At 44.4% G+C, this 16,436-nt stretch overlaps 1 protein-coding gene across 5 annotated transcripts in view; it reads left to right on the forward strand.

Moving 5' to 3' along the window:
• LOC110487937 (protein tyrosine phosphatase type IVA 2) overlaps nt 1–16,436 on the forward strand; it is a 48,973-nt gene that overhangs the window by 13,662 nt on the left and 18,875 nt on the right. The gene's annotated exons all lie outside the window — the stretch shown is intronic.

Here is a 16,436-nt window from a genome sequence, read left to right on the forward strand (position 1 = left end):
CCAAGTTCACTGTCCCTGGATAGCCTAGCACGTGCGATATTTGCTAACATAACCTCTATGTCTACGGTTAGACCTATGATAAGGGTATAGGCTACAACATCACCGTGGAAACAGGTGTTGCCTGGTGAAATTCCTAGTTTGGAAGGACAATGTGGTAGATGGTTACACTGCCACCACAAAGTACAAGCAGGTAGGTCTATTTGTTTTTGATAATTGTCTTTTGTTTCTAAATATATAGAAAATGCCACTTCATGATAAGTCACTGAATCAATGTCACAAGAGGGTAGAGCATATTTCTTAGGTTGCTTGTTAGGGGAGGTAGTTGCAGAATTTCAGTGTAGCAATTTCAATGCTTTTATTAGCATTTAGGAGTTTGTACTGCACAAATGTAATCATTGAATTCCTAAATTGAACTTGTATTTCATGATTTGAAAGTTAATTGAATTAATATTGCATTCAGTTTAATTTAGTTGAATATTTATATATTCAATGTCAGTATTTTAAATATTGCATTCATAGTTTGTAAACTTGATACAGACAATCATTTCAACTTCTGATTGTTTCCCAAGTTCAGTTCCCTCAATTCAGTTTCACAACCAGAGACAACATCTGGGTACTTTGCCAGCAAGAAATGGTAGAAGAGAACGGGTATAATCAAACACTCAATTTGTTTAAAAATGTTTCTGCTGGTTTCTGAAGCAAATGTTGTATGCTGAAATATATTTTCTTCATATGAATTTGGCTCTGCCGTTTGGGCGATAAGACAGTGAAGACTCCTTGGTCGTGCCTTCTGTTCCCCTCTTATGTTAGAAGGGACATGTTAGAAGGGAGTGTGTCAAAAACGTAACTCGGCCCCTTAACAATACAGTTGAATATCCCTGTCATAGCACTTCTAAGGATGGCTGTTCCACTCACTATTTCATTTTGCTCTTGTGAATGACTGGGTTGGAACCGGGTGTCTTGCATGTCTCGGGACTGTTAGCCCAATTAGCTAAAGCTGCTAAACTGTTTTGCTACCAACCCGGCAGTGGCTACTTTGTTCTAAGAACCAGCCTACATTCTCTGTCACAGAGGAATTCAATAAACAAAACAAGAGGCCCCCTCAAAATTCCTATCATTCAGTCACACCACTATCGCTTTCAGCCGGAGACACCTGTATGCTAATCCTCAACGTCCAATCTCTTGACTTCATTCGGAGGCGTTGCTAGACTAGTGCTACAGTTAGTTGTTTCTCTCTCAGCCTGTGTGCTGAGGTGTGTTGTGGGGTGGGCAGTCCTGCTCATGTCCTGACATGTCTTCTTTCTTATTCCCTCACTGTCATGAGTGGAGTGAGGGAGGAAACAAAACAAGGTTTGGCGGGAGGGAGGTAAAGAAACCGCAGGATGTGTGCAGTCCTTGGTTGATCCTAAATGCTTCCAGTAAGGCAGGGGGTGGGGCAGTCAATAGTACAACTTCCTGAAAGTGTTTGCATTTCCCCGTGGTGACATGTCAACACGCCTGCCTGCTCACGTTCCACCCCGCTCTGCTCCTCTCTGGACTCTCACCTCAGCCCAGCCGGAATAAAAACCTTGTCTTTATGAAGCGTAGTTTTCCGCTCTTTTGACCCAGTAGTGGCATTTGTCCCTCACTCCTGTTGAGTTTTGGCTGCAGTCAAACTGAGCAAAGACATGACTGAAACAGGAACCAACTGCGATTTATGTATACAGTGGCTATATACAAATAAATGTCATATTTGAGGCTCTCTCACTAATTGACTTTACAACACAGAATATTATATTATGATTCCTGTTTGTGAGTGTTCTATGGGTGTTTATTTCAACGTTATAAAGAAAGCATTTTTACATACAATGTCAACACTGCAATGCTGATCTGAGCCTTGCTGTTGGAAAACCACATTTGTGTCTGACTTTTGGCTGTAGCAGATGCACCTCTCCCGACTTCTCTCCACGACTTCCTGTCTACAGTCAGGTGTTTTAGTCTTACCACTCAGTATCTGCACTGCTGCTCGTGGCAACGTCTTCTCGCTGAGTTCACCTTTAAATCTCAATGTGACCCACCTGATTCAGAAGATTTTAAAACCCCATTAGAAGAAAAAACAGATTAAACCCCATTTAGATTGAGTCAAGATAATAGTTTCAGTATAGGTTTTTTTCCCAAACAGGTTTGTTAGTTTGAAGTTTTTCTCGTATAGTAACCTTGGTATGAACCACTGCCGTATCAGTCTCTCGTGTTATTTTGCCATCTGTCTCTTGTGCCAATGCTCTTTTGCACCATCTTGCTCCTTCTCTGTCTTGTGCCAATGCTCTTTTGCACCATCTTGCTCCTTCTCTGTCTTGTGCCAATGCTCTTTTGCACCATTTTGCTCCTTCTCGGTCTTGTGCCAATGCTCTTTTGCACCATTTTGCTCCTTCTCGGTCTTGTGCCAATGCTCTTTTGCACCATCTTGCTCCTTCTCTGTCTTGTGCCAATGCTCTTTTGCACCATTTTGCTCCTTCTCGGTCTTGTGCCAATGCTCTTTTGCACCATCTTGCTCCTTCTCGGTCTTGTGCCAATGCTCTTTTGCACCATCTTGCTCCTTCTTGTGTTCCCTTTTCTTTTGAAGTTCATTTCTCTCTCATTCCTGTCTCGCTTGCTCCCATCTTGTGTAAAATGGCAAGAGTATGTTGACTACACAGATACTGTAGGAGTAGAATTCCATTGGAATGAAGTGTACCCTACCAGTCTGTGTCCAGCCTTGGGTTGTAGCCTATTCACTAGGCACACCGTATGAAAATGTTTTACACATGAAAATTAGAAGGTTGTCTAATCCCTGCTTGTTCTAGTCCCTTTTTTTAAATTCCGTTTTGGTGCTTAATCATTACGAAGAACCTCTGCCGTTCTGAAGGGCCAGCTAGTCGCTGCTTGTTAAACAAAATTACATAACAATTTAGTCAGTTAGCAGATATTATCCAGAGCAGATACATTTTCATACTGTCCCCCAGACCTTGCAGGGTCCCCGTGGAGGCCTCGATCTACTGTAGTCCTATCAGAGCACTCCAGGAGAATGCTCCTTGTCACCCTGGCTGCAGTGAAGGGTTACATACACCGCCTGAGGAGGGGGGAGGGGGAGTGTCCATGTGAAAATAGTCTTCCCATGTGCTTGTGGTGAGTTAGTGGTATGTGTTAGCTGGGGGTTGGAGGAGATAAGATCTGCAGTTGCAAACGTAGCCTACTGGTATGTTTCGTGAGAGGTCTAAGGATGTAGCATGTATAGAGGGCATGTGGTGAACAAACTATCCCCGTTTTAACGTGTATCTGTGTGCGCTTTCTAGTGGTGGTTGATTTGGCTGTCCAGCTGTTACTAAGGTGCAGCTGTGTCAGCTGTTAATTAAGAGCAAGTTCTGTGGTAGAGGTGACTGTTTTTGTTTCCACGATGGCCAGGCATTTGTGTGACCTTAAACATTTAGGCCTAGGTCTTCATTTCTCCACTGTGGATGTAAATAAAGTAGTGTGGGCATAGTGAGTTGGCAGGACACTTACCTCCCTTTTGCCGTTCTTCTCCTTTTCCCAGCCCAAGGACTAACCAGTCCAGCGCTCCCTCCCCTGCCAGCCAGCCAGCCAGGATCCGTTCTAACCAGTCTAGCGCTCCCTCCCTCCCCTGCCAGCCAGGACTCGTTTTAACCAGGCCAACTCTCCCTCGCCAGCCAGCCAGGATCCGTTCTAACCAGTCCAGCGCTCCCTCCCCTGCCAGCCAGCCAGGATCTGTTCTAACCAGTCTAGCGCTCCCTCCCCTGCCAGCCAGGACTCGTTTTAACCAGGCCAACTCTCCCTCGCCAGCCAGCCAGGATCCATTCTAACAGGGCCAAGTCTTGCTCCCCAGCTAGTCAGCCAGGCCACCAGGACTCGTTCTAACCAGTCTAGCGCTCCCTCCCCTGCCAGCCAGCCAGGGTGTGTTCTAACCAGGCCAGGGCTCCCTCTCCAGCCAGCCAGGATCCGTTCTAACCAGGCCAGGGCTCGTCAGCCAGGCCACTTGTTCTAACCAGCCCGACAGAGAACTAGACAGAACTGCAGAATATCACTACCCCAGACACTTCCTCATTCCCCAAGACTGGGCCTGGTGCATTTCTGACACTTGCCTGTGGGAGGAAGTGGTCTAATAGTAGGGCTGGTAGTTGCCAGGGACTTGATGATATTATCACCATACTGCGATTGTATTGCTATTTGATCTTTCAAGCATATTTCTCACCAGATGTCTGCTGCAGATGGATGAAAGAGCCATGCGAGAACAATTTTTGATCAGTGGTGGGGGGTGCTGAAAACAAATTGACAACCTATGAATTCAAAATACTGGAGTTTTGGCGCAAAAATATAGCGAATTTGTTAACTATATGATTAATCGTCAAAATATCCCGATTATGTGACCAACCACCCTGATTTGATCTTATATTGCAACATTTTTAATTGTTTTTATTATATTGGATAAAAGCAGAGACATAGCTACTAAATGGTATATCATACACTGCATTTTTGAGGAACATTTTTGAGGAACAATGGGAAAGTAATTCTGCTTTGAAAGTTGATAAACTTGTAACCTCAATTTTGAGAAAATGGCCTTTGAATGTTTTGGTACCTCTGCTGCAGAGCTGTCCTTTGTCTACACCCATTCAGCATTGTTCACACCCTCTTAATTAAGCAATCCCCACCCATCTCTTTAAGGATTCACATTTCTGGTCATGTGCTAAATATTTGAGGTTGTTCAAAGTAGTCACCCTTTGCCTTGTCAGCTTTGCACACTCTTGGCATTCTCTGTCTGCTTCACCTGGAATGCTTTTCCAACAGTCTTGAAGGAGTTCCCACATATGCTGAGCACTTGTTGGCTGCTTTTCCATCACTCTGCGGCTCAACTCATCCCAAACCATCTCAGTTGGGTTGAAGCCGGGTGATTGTGGAAGCCAGGTCACCTGATGCAGCACTCCCATCACTCTCCTTGGTCAAATAGCCCTTACACAGCCTGGAGGTGTTGGATCATTGTCCTGTTGAAAAACAAATGATAGTCCCACTAAGCGCAAACCAGATGGGATGGCGTATCGCAGCAGAATGCTGTGGTAGCCATGCTGGGTAAGTGTGCATTAAATTATAAATGAATCACAGATTTCCACTGGTCTGATGTCCATTGCTCATTTCTTTTCCCAAGCAAGTCTCTTCTTATTATTGTTGTCCTGTAGTAGTAGTTGTTTTGCAGAAATTAGACCACGAAGGCCTGATTCACACAATCGTCTCTGAACAGTTGATGTTGAAGTGTCTTTCTTGAACTCTGATGTATTTATTTGAGCTGCAATTTCTGAGGTTGGTAACTCTGAGTTACGTCTGCTGCAGTGGACAGGTTGGTAACTCTAGGTCTTCCTTTCCTGTGGTGGTCTGCATGAGAGACAGTTTCATCATAGCTCTTGATGGTTTTTGCGACTGCACTTGAAAATACTTTGAAAGTTCTTGACGTTTTCCAGATTGACTGACCTTCATGTCTTAAAGAAAGGAATGACTGTTGTTTCTCTTTGCTTATTTGAGCTGTTCTTGCCATAATATGGACTTGGTCTTTTACCAAATAGGGCTATCTTCTGTATACCACCCCTACCATGTCACAACACAACTGATCGGCTCAAACGCATTAAGGAGGAAATAAATTCCACAAATGAACTTAACAAGACACACCTTTTAATTGAAATGCATTCCAGGTGACTACCTCATGAAGCTATTTGAGAGAATGCCAAGAGTGTGCAAAGCTGTCATCAAGGCAAAGAAAGGGTGGCTACTTTGAAGAATCTCAAATACAAAATATTTAGATTTGTTTAACACTTTTTTTTTGTTTACTACATGATTCCATATGTTTTATTTCATAGTTTTGATGTCTTCACTATTATTCTACAATGTAGAAAATAGTCTAACTAAAGAAACCCTTGAATGAGTAGGTGTCAACTTTTGACTGGTACTGTAGTTGTATGCATACAATCAGGGGTATCAAGTGGCTGAGCAAAGGCTTAAAAAATACATTAATAGCAGCAGCAACTTACTGCGTGTGTTAGGAGAGAGTTATGTGAATAGAGGCACTACAGAGAGTGCTGAGAACTGGTCTGTACGAGCCACGCGTGAACAAGGAAATCTATATTCAGAGGGCCTGTTTCTGTCCTGCCATTGACTTAGCATGTCAAATCAAATTTTATTTGTCACATACACATGGTTAGCAGATGTTAATGCGAGTGTAGCGAAATGCTTGTGCTTCTAGTTCCGACAATGCAGTAATAACCAACAAGTAATCTAACTAACAATTCCAAAACTACTGTCTTGTACACAGTGTAAGGGGATAAAGAATATGTACATAAGGATATATGAATGAGTGATGGTACAGAGCAGCATAGGCAAGATACAGTAGATGGTATCGAGTACAGTATGTACAAATGAGATGAGTATGTAAACAAAGTGGCATAGTTTAAAGTGGCTAGTGATACATGTATTACATAAGGATACAGTCGATGATACAGTATATACGTATGCATATGAGATGAATAATGTAGGGTAAGTAACATTATATAAGGTAGCATTGTTTAAAGTGGCTAGTGATATATTTACATTTCCCATCAATTCCCATTATTAAAGTGGCTGGAGTTGAGTCAGTGTCAGTGTGTTGGCAGCAGCCACTCAATGTTAGTGTGATGTGAACAGTCTGATGGCCTTGAGATAGAAGCTTAAGATAGATGATGTGAAGATGTGATGTCCACAGTCTCTTCGTCACAAAACTCAAAGTTAAGATTGTCTAGCTGTGTCCAGTACGGGTGGTGCTTGTACAGGCAGACCATCTCTGTGAGGAAGGATGTCAGCAGCTGAAACCTGGTCCCGACGGAGTCTGAACGCTCCTTGGTGACAACAACACCAGGCTCCAGAGCATCACAGATGTAAAACAGGAAAAAAAAAAAATTGAAGACATTACAACATTAAATGAATTAAAATATTTAATCAGGTGTTGTTGCCAGTCATATCTTTCCACCAGCACCGTATCATCCTCCAGTCCAACCAGCTGAGGGATTTTGACCCCTGTCACAGTGCTGTCCTTCACAACACCAGCAATCTCAGACAGTGTTCACTCCTTTTCTTTCTGAAGCTCTCCTTGATGAGGCCAAAGCACCAGTTGGGGGCAAACTTTGTGTCTTGTGATCAGGAAGTGAAGGTCCAGACAGTGATGGAGCTTGTCCATTGTCTACCAGGCACAATACCAGAGCACAAACTTGTTTTTGCCACTGCAGTAATTACAATTCCGGTCCACATGCGTTTCCCCAACTCTGTAGTTGGTGAAGAAATGGTGCATGTAGTTGATGACTGCGCTGCTGCCTTTTCTGGATGATATGCAGTTGACTTGTTGTGGTATTCTTTCACAGCAGACACCAAACAAGCCACACTTGCGAGGAGTTAAAAAAAATAGATTGGGACCTGGCTATGTATTTTTTGAGTGAATATCTATGTCCTTAATCAGTATAAAGGAGAACATGTTGCTTACTTGTTGAGCAAAGTCAAAGTTGTAATGTATCCTGATGTCTGCCTGCTGGTTCAAGACTACAAGACCGCAGGTCTTGTCAGGTGGTCTTGCAGTCAGCAACCTTCTTTTGGTAGACAGACCACTAACTCTGAACAAGCAGGATATGCTGCTCTTGCTTCTTCAGCTTGGCTGACTTAACAGCTTCTGGCAGATCAGGTCTGAAGACCTGATCGTTGCTCCTCTGGCACTGCCAGCACAAGTCTGTCCTGGGCTTAGTGCTTTAGATGTGGGGCAGCAAATTTCTCCACAGGTTCCTGAAGGAAGACATTCCGACTACACTTACCTCTGGAAAATACAGAAATACTTTGAGATCAATAAATGTAGTGCCAATCATGTTAGACATCAATTAAATAATCATACCAAGTGTTGTCATTGATTCCTTGTAGACATGCCACACTGCTGTTTTTGTCACATGGGATGGCAGCAGCTTTCCACCAAGGTGTTTTTCCTGGGTGGCGTCCTGGTAACACTATTGCATTATCCTCTGAAGTTCTTGAAGTTCACCACTCACTACAAATTCTCATACTTCAGGTGTAATCGGTGCTTGATTGGGCCAGCTCTCTTTTTGGTGGGAGGCATTAGACCATTCTCCTTGTATGACTGGTGGAGGAGAGACAGGCGTGTTCTACAGGTCTTTCTGATTGGAGGCATTAGACCATTCTCCTTGTATGACTGGTGGAGGAGAGTCAGGCGTGTTCTACTGGTCTAATGCCTCCAATCAGAAAGACCTTTCTCCTTGTATGACTGGTGGAGGAGAGACAGGCGTGTTCTACTGTTGCTGAAAGACACATTTCAGATAAAAATATTTTAGCATTATTATGCAATAGATAGTAATTATGGCTGTCAGACACACCTGGCTAACCTAATGGGTCATCGGCTAGCTAGCTAACTTGGGTTATTTTGTTTAGACATGTAGCTAGCTAGCTAAACAATGAACCATAGAGTACTAGCAATACAAACCGTTTGTCATAAGTTAACCAAAAAGGTTCAATGTTAGCTAGCTAACATTAGGCTATAACTAGCAATGCGAAATGGAATTCTGAGGTAACATTACTACACACAGATCATAAATGTAAGCTAGCTATCTAACAGTAAACGTTAACTTTCTGACAATTAGAACCGTATAATATCTAAAACTGTAGCTAGACTCTTACCCGTATACATGGATGGTAGACTGCAACCCCTTTCGTTAAATGAGACATCCTGTGTCGTTTCCGTTTTGTTGGTACAGCTTTTTTTGTCCGTTGTGTCAAGCCACTCTGGTTCACACTGACTGTGTGCATTGCCATAAGAATCCTCTTAAGTTTCAGCCCCCACCCAAACTCTGACCATTTTACTCGCCCTAGCAGAGCTGGTTAGGCTGTTTTTCATGTTCTCCAGAGCGTTGGTGACTAACTGTGTGCTCCAGGCAACAATTTTAATTACGCTTTGTTTGCTGACCATAACTATCACTGGCCATATTTAACAGGTGTTGAGCGTTGGTAAATTCATCAGTTGTTCTGCGCTCTGGCACACTCAGACGAGAGTGCTCTGAAACAGTTGTTGCAGTGACGTTCTATTGAAATGGATACTTGCATAGTGGAGTCTTATGTTTTACTAGGCGATACTTTATTTTTAGACTGCGTTAAACAGGATTACCTACACATACTGACCAGCTCAAATAGACAGAAGCGTGCTATATGGCAGACCAATACAAACTCATCTCTCGGCATGTCCAGCCCACTCATTAGCTCAGCCAATCATGGCTGGAGGGAAGGTTGCTCGCTTTGTTGCTTAACCAAATAGGCTCATAATTTAACAATGCTATTCATATTTACGGATTGCATACAAGTTTGTTAATTAGGCACATTAAATTTAACATGTCCGAGAAGGCATATTTGCAAAATGAGTTTTTTGGCACCAAAAGTTATTTCAAACAGTTCTCCTTTGAACTAGTGACCCGCGACATATGCCTAGTTTCCTGAAACGGGTCACATGACTATCGATTTTTTTTTTTCTTTTTTCTCCTGCCTCTTACTATCTAGTAGTGCTAGTTTTTATTCATTTCAAAGTCAACAAATGCGTAGTGTTATTTCAGTATCTGAATACATAAGCCTTTCCTGTTGCCTTTTGTTTCTGTAAGATTTGTCTGCTGACCTACCTAGTTACCCATGTTATTTACATTTTCGTCATTTTTCGCTAATGCCCTACAGGAGCAATTAGTCAAGTGCCTTGCTCAAGGGCACATCAACAGATGTTTCACCTAGTCTGCTTGTGTGTTTGAACCAGCCAGCTTTCTGTTACTGGTCCAACACTATTAACTGCTAGGATACCTACTTAGACCCACAATGTTATCGTGACCTAAACCCATATTCCAGCAGATTCCTCTTGCCTAAATCTTCAGCACAGCCACCATAGGAACCTGGTCAAAAGTAGTGTACAATGTAGGGAATAGGGTGCCCTTTGGGACTCGTCCGAGGTCCGTGCCAGTGGCTCAGCTGGATTTGTAGGAAAGATATGGGGGATCTGAGGAAGGGGATTGGGGCACTGTGGTGGATATATTAGTTAAGAGATGTAAAAAGCAGTGTTCTGGATGCTGATTTGGATGAGCAATGTTCCAAGTCGTGCTGTGTTGGCTGTCACAGACACCTATGCCTGCTAACAGTTCCATCTGAAAATGATCACTGCGCCTCTTCACAATATCCTATTCATGTTGTCTGAATCATCTCTTGTGTATAGATCTCCTCTCACTCATTATTTCCCCTTGCTTCCAGCCTACCATTTAGTGTGGTACAGCGGGGTTAGTATTAGCCTAGCATTTAGTATGGTACAGCGGGGTTAGTATTAGCCTAGCATTTAGTGTGGTACAGCGGGGTTAGTATAAGCCTAGCATTTAGTGTGGTACAGCGGGGTTAGTATAAGCCTAGCATTTAGTGTGGTACAGCGGGGTTAGTATAAGCCTAGCATTTAGTGTGGTACAGCGGGGTTAGTATAAGCCTAGCATTTAGTGTGGTACAGCGGGGTTAGTATAAGCCTAGCATTTAGTGTGGTACAGCGGGGTTAGTATAAGCCGAGCATTTAGTGTGGTACAGCGGGGTTAGTATTAGCCTAGCATTTAGTGTGTTACAGTGGGGTTAGTATAAGCCTAGCATTTAGGGTGGTACAGCGGGGTTAGTATAAGCCGGAAGTTAGCGGAAGTTGGCTGGCTAGCTAGCAAGTGACAACCATTTTGTTTAGAATGGACGACCAGTTATTTTGCATAGCAACTATGCAAACATAATGAATGATTTTGTCGCGCCTGTAGCAACATGACCAAAATAACTAACAACCAGCTTTTTGTCTGGACTATATCTTCTGATGGAAGAATGAAATTGTTTGAATTGACTTGGTTTGAATGAAAATGTGTATTTCATTGTTATTTGAGTAGGTTGGTAAGTTTTACAAAAGCAAAAAGGCATGGGAAACAGTGCTGCATCATGAATACAGTCATGGGTAAATGCTATCGCGTCGTGCCGATCAACGCCTGTGACTGTAATCCTGATACAACACTGCCTCTTACCTGTGACTGTGATCCTGATACAACACCGCCTCTTACCTGTGACTGTGATCCTGATACAACACCGCCTCTTACCTGTGACTGTACTCCTGATACAACACTGCCTCTTACCTGTGACTGTGATCCTGATACAGCACTGCCTCTTACCTGTGACTGTAATCCTGATACAGCACTGCCTCTTACCTGTGACTGTAATCCTGATACAGCACTGCCTCTTACCTGTGACTGTAATCCTGATACAGCACTGCCTCTTACCTGTGACTGTGATCCTGATACAACACTGCCTCTTACCTGTGACTGAGATCCTGATACAACACTGCCTCTTACCTGTGACTGTGATCCTGATACAGCACTGCCTCTTACCTGTGACTGTACTCCTGATACAGCACTGCCTCTTACCTGTGACTGTACTCCTGATACAACACTGCCTCTTACCTGTGACTGTGATACAGCACTGCCTCTTACCTGTGACTGTAATCCTGATACAGCACTGCCTCTTACCTGTGACTGTAATCCTGATACAGCACTGCCTCTTACCTGTGACTGTAATCCTGATACAGCACTGCCTCTTACCTGTGACTGTGATCCTGATACAGCACTGCCTCTTACCTGTGACTGAGATCCTGATACAACACTGCCTCTTACCTGTGACTGTGATCCTGATACAGCACTGCCTCTTACCTGTGACTGTACTCCTGATACAGCACTGCCTCTTACCTGTGACTGAGATCCTGATACAACACTGCCTCTTACCTGTGACTGTGATCCTGATACAGCACCGCCTCTTACCTGTGACTGTACTCCTGATACAGCACTGCCTCTTACCTGTGACTGTAATCCTGATACAGCACTGCCTCTTCTGCCTAATTGCTTCATTGTTAGTCGATTAGTGTTCCATTGAAGTAGGTCTTTCCTGTGGTTTTGTCTTCCAGGCAGTCTCTCACTGGCACCTATCCCACTGCTGATCATGCCAGCCTAGTACATGTGACCTGTCAAACACACAACTCACTCACCACTGCTTACTTTACTAACATGCAAATAAACCTCACTCCCATTATTTCTCCATCAGTCAGTTGTTTTGTAATTAGGCTAGGACTCTCTCGGTTTTATATATATCACACACACACACACGGCTGCTTTGCCTTCATATCTAACCTAGTTTTCCCCAGCCAGGTGCCCCTGGCTGAACTCCCGTCTCTGTCATTACCTGTTGGGGTTGTTCTCTCTGTTCTCTGATACTGGGCTCATTCTCACCCTCTATACACAACTACTTGTGCTGAGCTATTTGTGCTTTTTGAGGTCGGTTTGGTTCTGGTTGGATTATGAAGAAATTCACGGATTTCAGTTTCAATGTATTATATTTTTTTACATTAAATCCACTTCATTGTGGGTTGAATGCTGTGTAACAGAATAAAACTGTCAATAAGAGTTCCATGATGACAGTGACTAAATTATGGTTATCAATTAACTATTTATTCACATTACTTGAATCAAATATTTCTAAAGTGTATATTACGTTTGATTTGATGACTTTATTATTCCAAGTCATCTCATCTCTATAGAGCTGCTGCCGATGCTGTCTGACAAAATCACCATTTTAGTTCTTTGATGTAAATAAGGCATTCTAATATTACTGCTGAATACCATCTATCAATATCTTAGATCATGTATTTTCAGGTAGAGATACCTCGCGGAGCATCTGCTCTCCATCAGGCTCGCAATGCGTTAACACATTTCTGCTCTAAATTGTGTAGAATATTAGCCTGTTGGAAACGGCTCTCTACTAAATCACACAGTTTGGGTTGATCTGATTGATCTCTAAAGAAACTGCAGTGAGAAAATGCACATTGAGCTCACAGGAAAAAAAATGGAATTCAAATAATTGAACCTTCGTCAAAAAAAAATAATAACCAACATGGTGTTTAATCGCTCAGCACTAGCCACTACCCTCCCAGTTTTTTGTTTTGAATATATTTTTCTCTCCCCTGCCGCCCCTCCCTCCTCAGTGTGTGATATTGTCCTGAGAGTGGCCAGCTAATTGAGGCCGGTGGGTCTACTATGCTCCCCCTATCAGCTCCCACGCTCCCTGCCTGGCAGTGTCGTACAGTGCAGGCCCACCAGGGGAGCACGTGACTGCAGATAGAAGAGACTCTGTCTCTGGGCCGAGCTGACTATGCCTCGGCGCCTGAGTCCCAAAGCACATCCTATTCCCTGTATGCTGCACTACTTCAACCAAGGGGAATAGGGTTTCATTTGTGACGCAGCCAGGGCCTGTCTCAGCTAGGCCCCAGTACTGCAAGTTCACTCACTCACTTTTCTCCCAGTTTAGCTTCTACAGGCAAGGGGGGGTGAATGTGCAACCTAGCTGTTCTTTCTCAGGATAGGTGTGGGTATTTTAGTGGTGTGTGTGTGTGTGTGTTGTACTATTCTTCCTAGGTTCATATAGACCTAGGCTAAGCCTCCTATCTCTAGGTATCAGGTGATACTATACTATTTGTTAAAGTGCTGAGTGGACACAACAACATTCAGTCCAGCTGGAAAAGAAAGGGATGTGTTGGAACTACAAACGGGGGGACTGGTTATGGTGTATGTGGAACATAGCAGGATAACTGATCAGCTTGTGACTTTTTGTTCTCCTTCATGAAGACTTGTGCAGCAGCTGTGAGGTAATGACACGTTATGCTAATCATAAAGTAGTCTAATTATGTAAGTTGTAGGTTAGACAGAAAGAATGAAGCGCTCCTAACTCAGTTGAACTGAATGCAGCCTAGGCCTAAATGGGCCCATTGTTGGCATTTGTTTTGTGTGTAGGCCTAGCTGTCTTGGCCATTTCTGTTTTTTTTGTTAAAATGAGTTAATGGAAATGGACCAATATTGACTTTTTAAATTCTATTAGTCTAGGCCTGTCTTTGTCATCTACGTATGATTAGGCTACAGGATTCTGCCTGATATCAGTCAGTTTCACACCCACAGTGTTCCTATCCCTACAGTACGTGTTGTATTTCCTGTGTGGTAAAAAACACATGGTCTTTACAGACTGACTTGATGTGTTTGCTCTCTCCTCTCCATCTGTGCTGACAGCTGGGTGTAATTGCAGAAGTACTAGTTTGCAAATATGACAGAGTTATTTGCATGAGTTTCCGGCAATGTTGTGGAAGCAGGGCTGGTCTGGCCTTACCAGAATGTGGCTGCCATGGGCTGGTCCTCTAGCTAGTGCCACGCAGAGAGACAGGCTATGACTGGGGGCTGGTCCTCTAGCTAGTGCCACGCAGAGAGACAGGCTATGACTGGGGGCTGGTCCTCTAGCTAGTGCCACGTAGAGAGACAGGCTATGACTGGGGGCTGGTCCTCTAGCTAGTGCCACGCAGAGAGACAGGCTATGACTGGGGGCTGGTCCTCTAGCTAGTGCCACGCAGAGAGACAGGCTATGACTGGGGGCTGGTCCTCTAGCTAGTGAGTGCCACGTAGAGAGACAGGCTATGACTGGGGGCTGGTCCTCTAGCTAGTGAGTGCCACGTAGAGAGACAGGCTATGACTGGGGGCTGGTCCTCTAGCTAGTGCCACGCAGAGAGACAGGCTATGACTGGGGGCTGGTCCTCTAGCTAGTGCCACGCAGAGAGACAGGCTATGACTGGGGGCTGGTCCTCTAGCTAGTGAGTGCCACGTAGAGAGACAGGCTATGACTGGGGGCTGGTCCTCTAGCTAGTGAGTGCCACGTAGAGAGACAGGCTATGACTGGGGGCTGGTCCTCTAGCTAGTGCCACGCAGAGAGACAGGCTATGACTGGGGGCTGGTCCTCTAGCTAGTGCCACGCAGAGAGACAGGCTATGACTGGGGGCTGGTCCTCTAGCTAGTGCCACGTAGAGAGACAGGCTATGACTGGGGGCTGGTCCTCTAGCTAGTGCCACGCAGAGAGACAGGCTATGACTGGGGGCTGGTCCTCTAGCTAGTGCCACGCAGAGAGACAGGCTATGACTGGGGGCTGGTCCTCTAGCTAGTGAGTGCCACGCAGAGAGACAGGCTATGACTGGGGGCTGGTCCTCTAGCTAGTGAGTGCCACGTAGAGAGACAGGCTATGACTGGGGGCTGGTCCTCTAGCTAGTGCCACGCAGAGAGACAGGCTATGACTGGGGGCTGGTCCTCTAGCTAGTGCCACGCAGAGAGACAGGCTATGACTGGGGGCTGGTCCTCTAGCTAGTGCCACGTAGAGAGACAGGCTATGACTGGGGGCTGGTCCTCTAGCTAGTGCCACGCAGAGAGACAGGCTATGACTGGGGGCTGGTCCTCTAGCTAGTGCCACGCAGAGAGACAGGCTATGACTGGGGGCTGGTCCTCTAGCTAGTGCCACGCAGAGAGACAGGCTATGACTGGGGTTCCTCTCAACGATGTGATTGGCTTCCTCTCCTTTCCTCCATATTAACTTGAGACACAACTAGGGGACTATTATTAGGGAGAGAGGACCTTGACACATGGAAGTCTATATGCTGACACCAGCCCAACCCCTGTATACTCATGTTTGAAGACACTCCAAGCTGTGTTTTGAGACGCTGTACAGTTTGTACTGCCCTTGTCTGTTACTCTATGAACATTGTCCTCTAGTCTGTCTGTGTGTCTGGCAGTGCCCTAATGCAGTGCATTATGCTTAGTGCTGTTTGGCGCTGGTAATTAAAGGCGTTGGGGAGAGATTTACTCTAGAGAACTAGTGTCTCCTTTGAACAGTGGCACTGATGCTGGCACCAGCTAACAGGAGATTACATCTAATCAATGTATATGTCACGTGCCAAATACGAGTGTAGACCTTACTGTGAAATGCTTCCTTACCAACGAATTAACATTCAAATCAAAATAGTAGAGATGAATAAAATACACAAACATGGAGCTATATACAGGGAGTACCAGTAACCAGTTCAATGTGCAGTAATACAAGGTATTTCAGGTTGACATGTACCAGAAGGCGAGACAGAGAGGAGGGGTTGGTGAATTATTATTATTATTAATAATATTGTCTTTGGAAGACTGCCCCTCTTACTGGCGCTAGGTGAGAGGAGATGAGAGAGTGATGGAGACAGAGGGTGAGAGAGCCAGTAAAGGAGAGATGGGAAAAGAGGTTTGGTTTTACCCTCAGAATCGTAGCCTTGTCTTTGGGTCAGGGTGTGAGAGAGAGGCACAGCGTGCTTCCTCTCTCTGTGGAGAAGATGAACAAGGGAATAGAGGGTCTGTTTGTCCTATTTTTTTATTTTTAAGGGGTAGATCAGTTTTAATTGTGCAGATTGTAGCTTCCATCAATGTAATTATGTGCGCCATTTCCAATTCCCATATTTGTTTCCCCTAACCCTA

This window comes from Oncorhynchus mykiss, chromosome 30 (genome assembly GCF_057628025.1).
Source record: "Oncorhynchus mykiss isolate SJ-2025 chromosome 30, ASM5762802v1, whole genome shotgun sequence".
Classification (NCBI taxonomy): domain Eukaryota; kingdom Metazoa; phylum Chordata; class Actinopteri; order Salmoniformes; family Salmonidae; genus Oncorhynchus; species Oncorhynchus mykiss.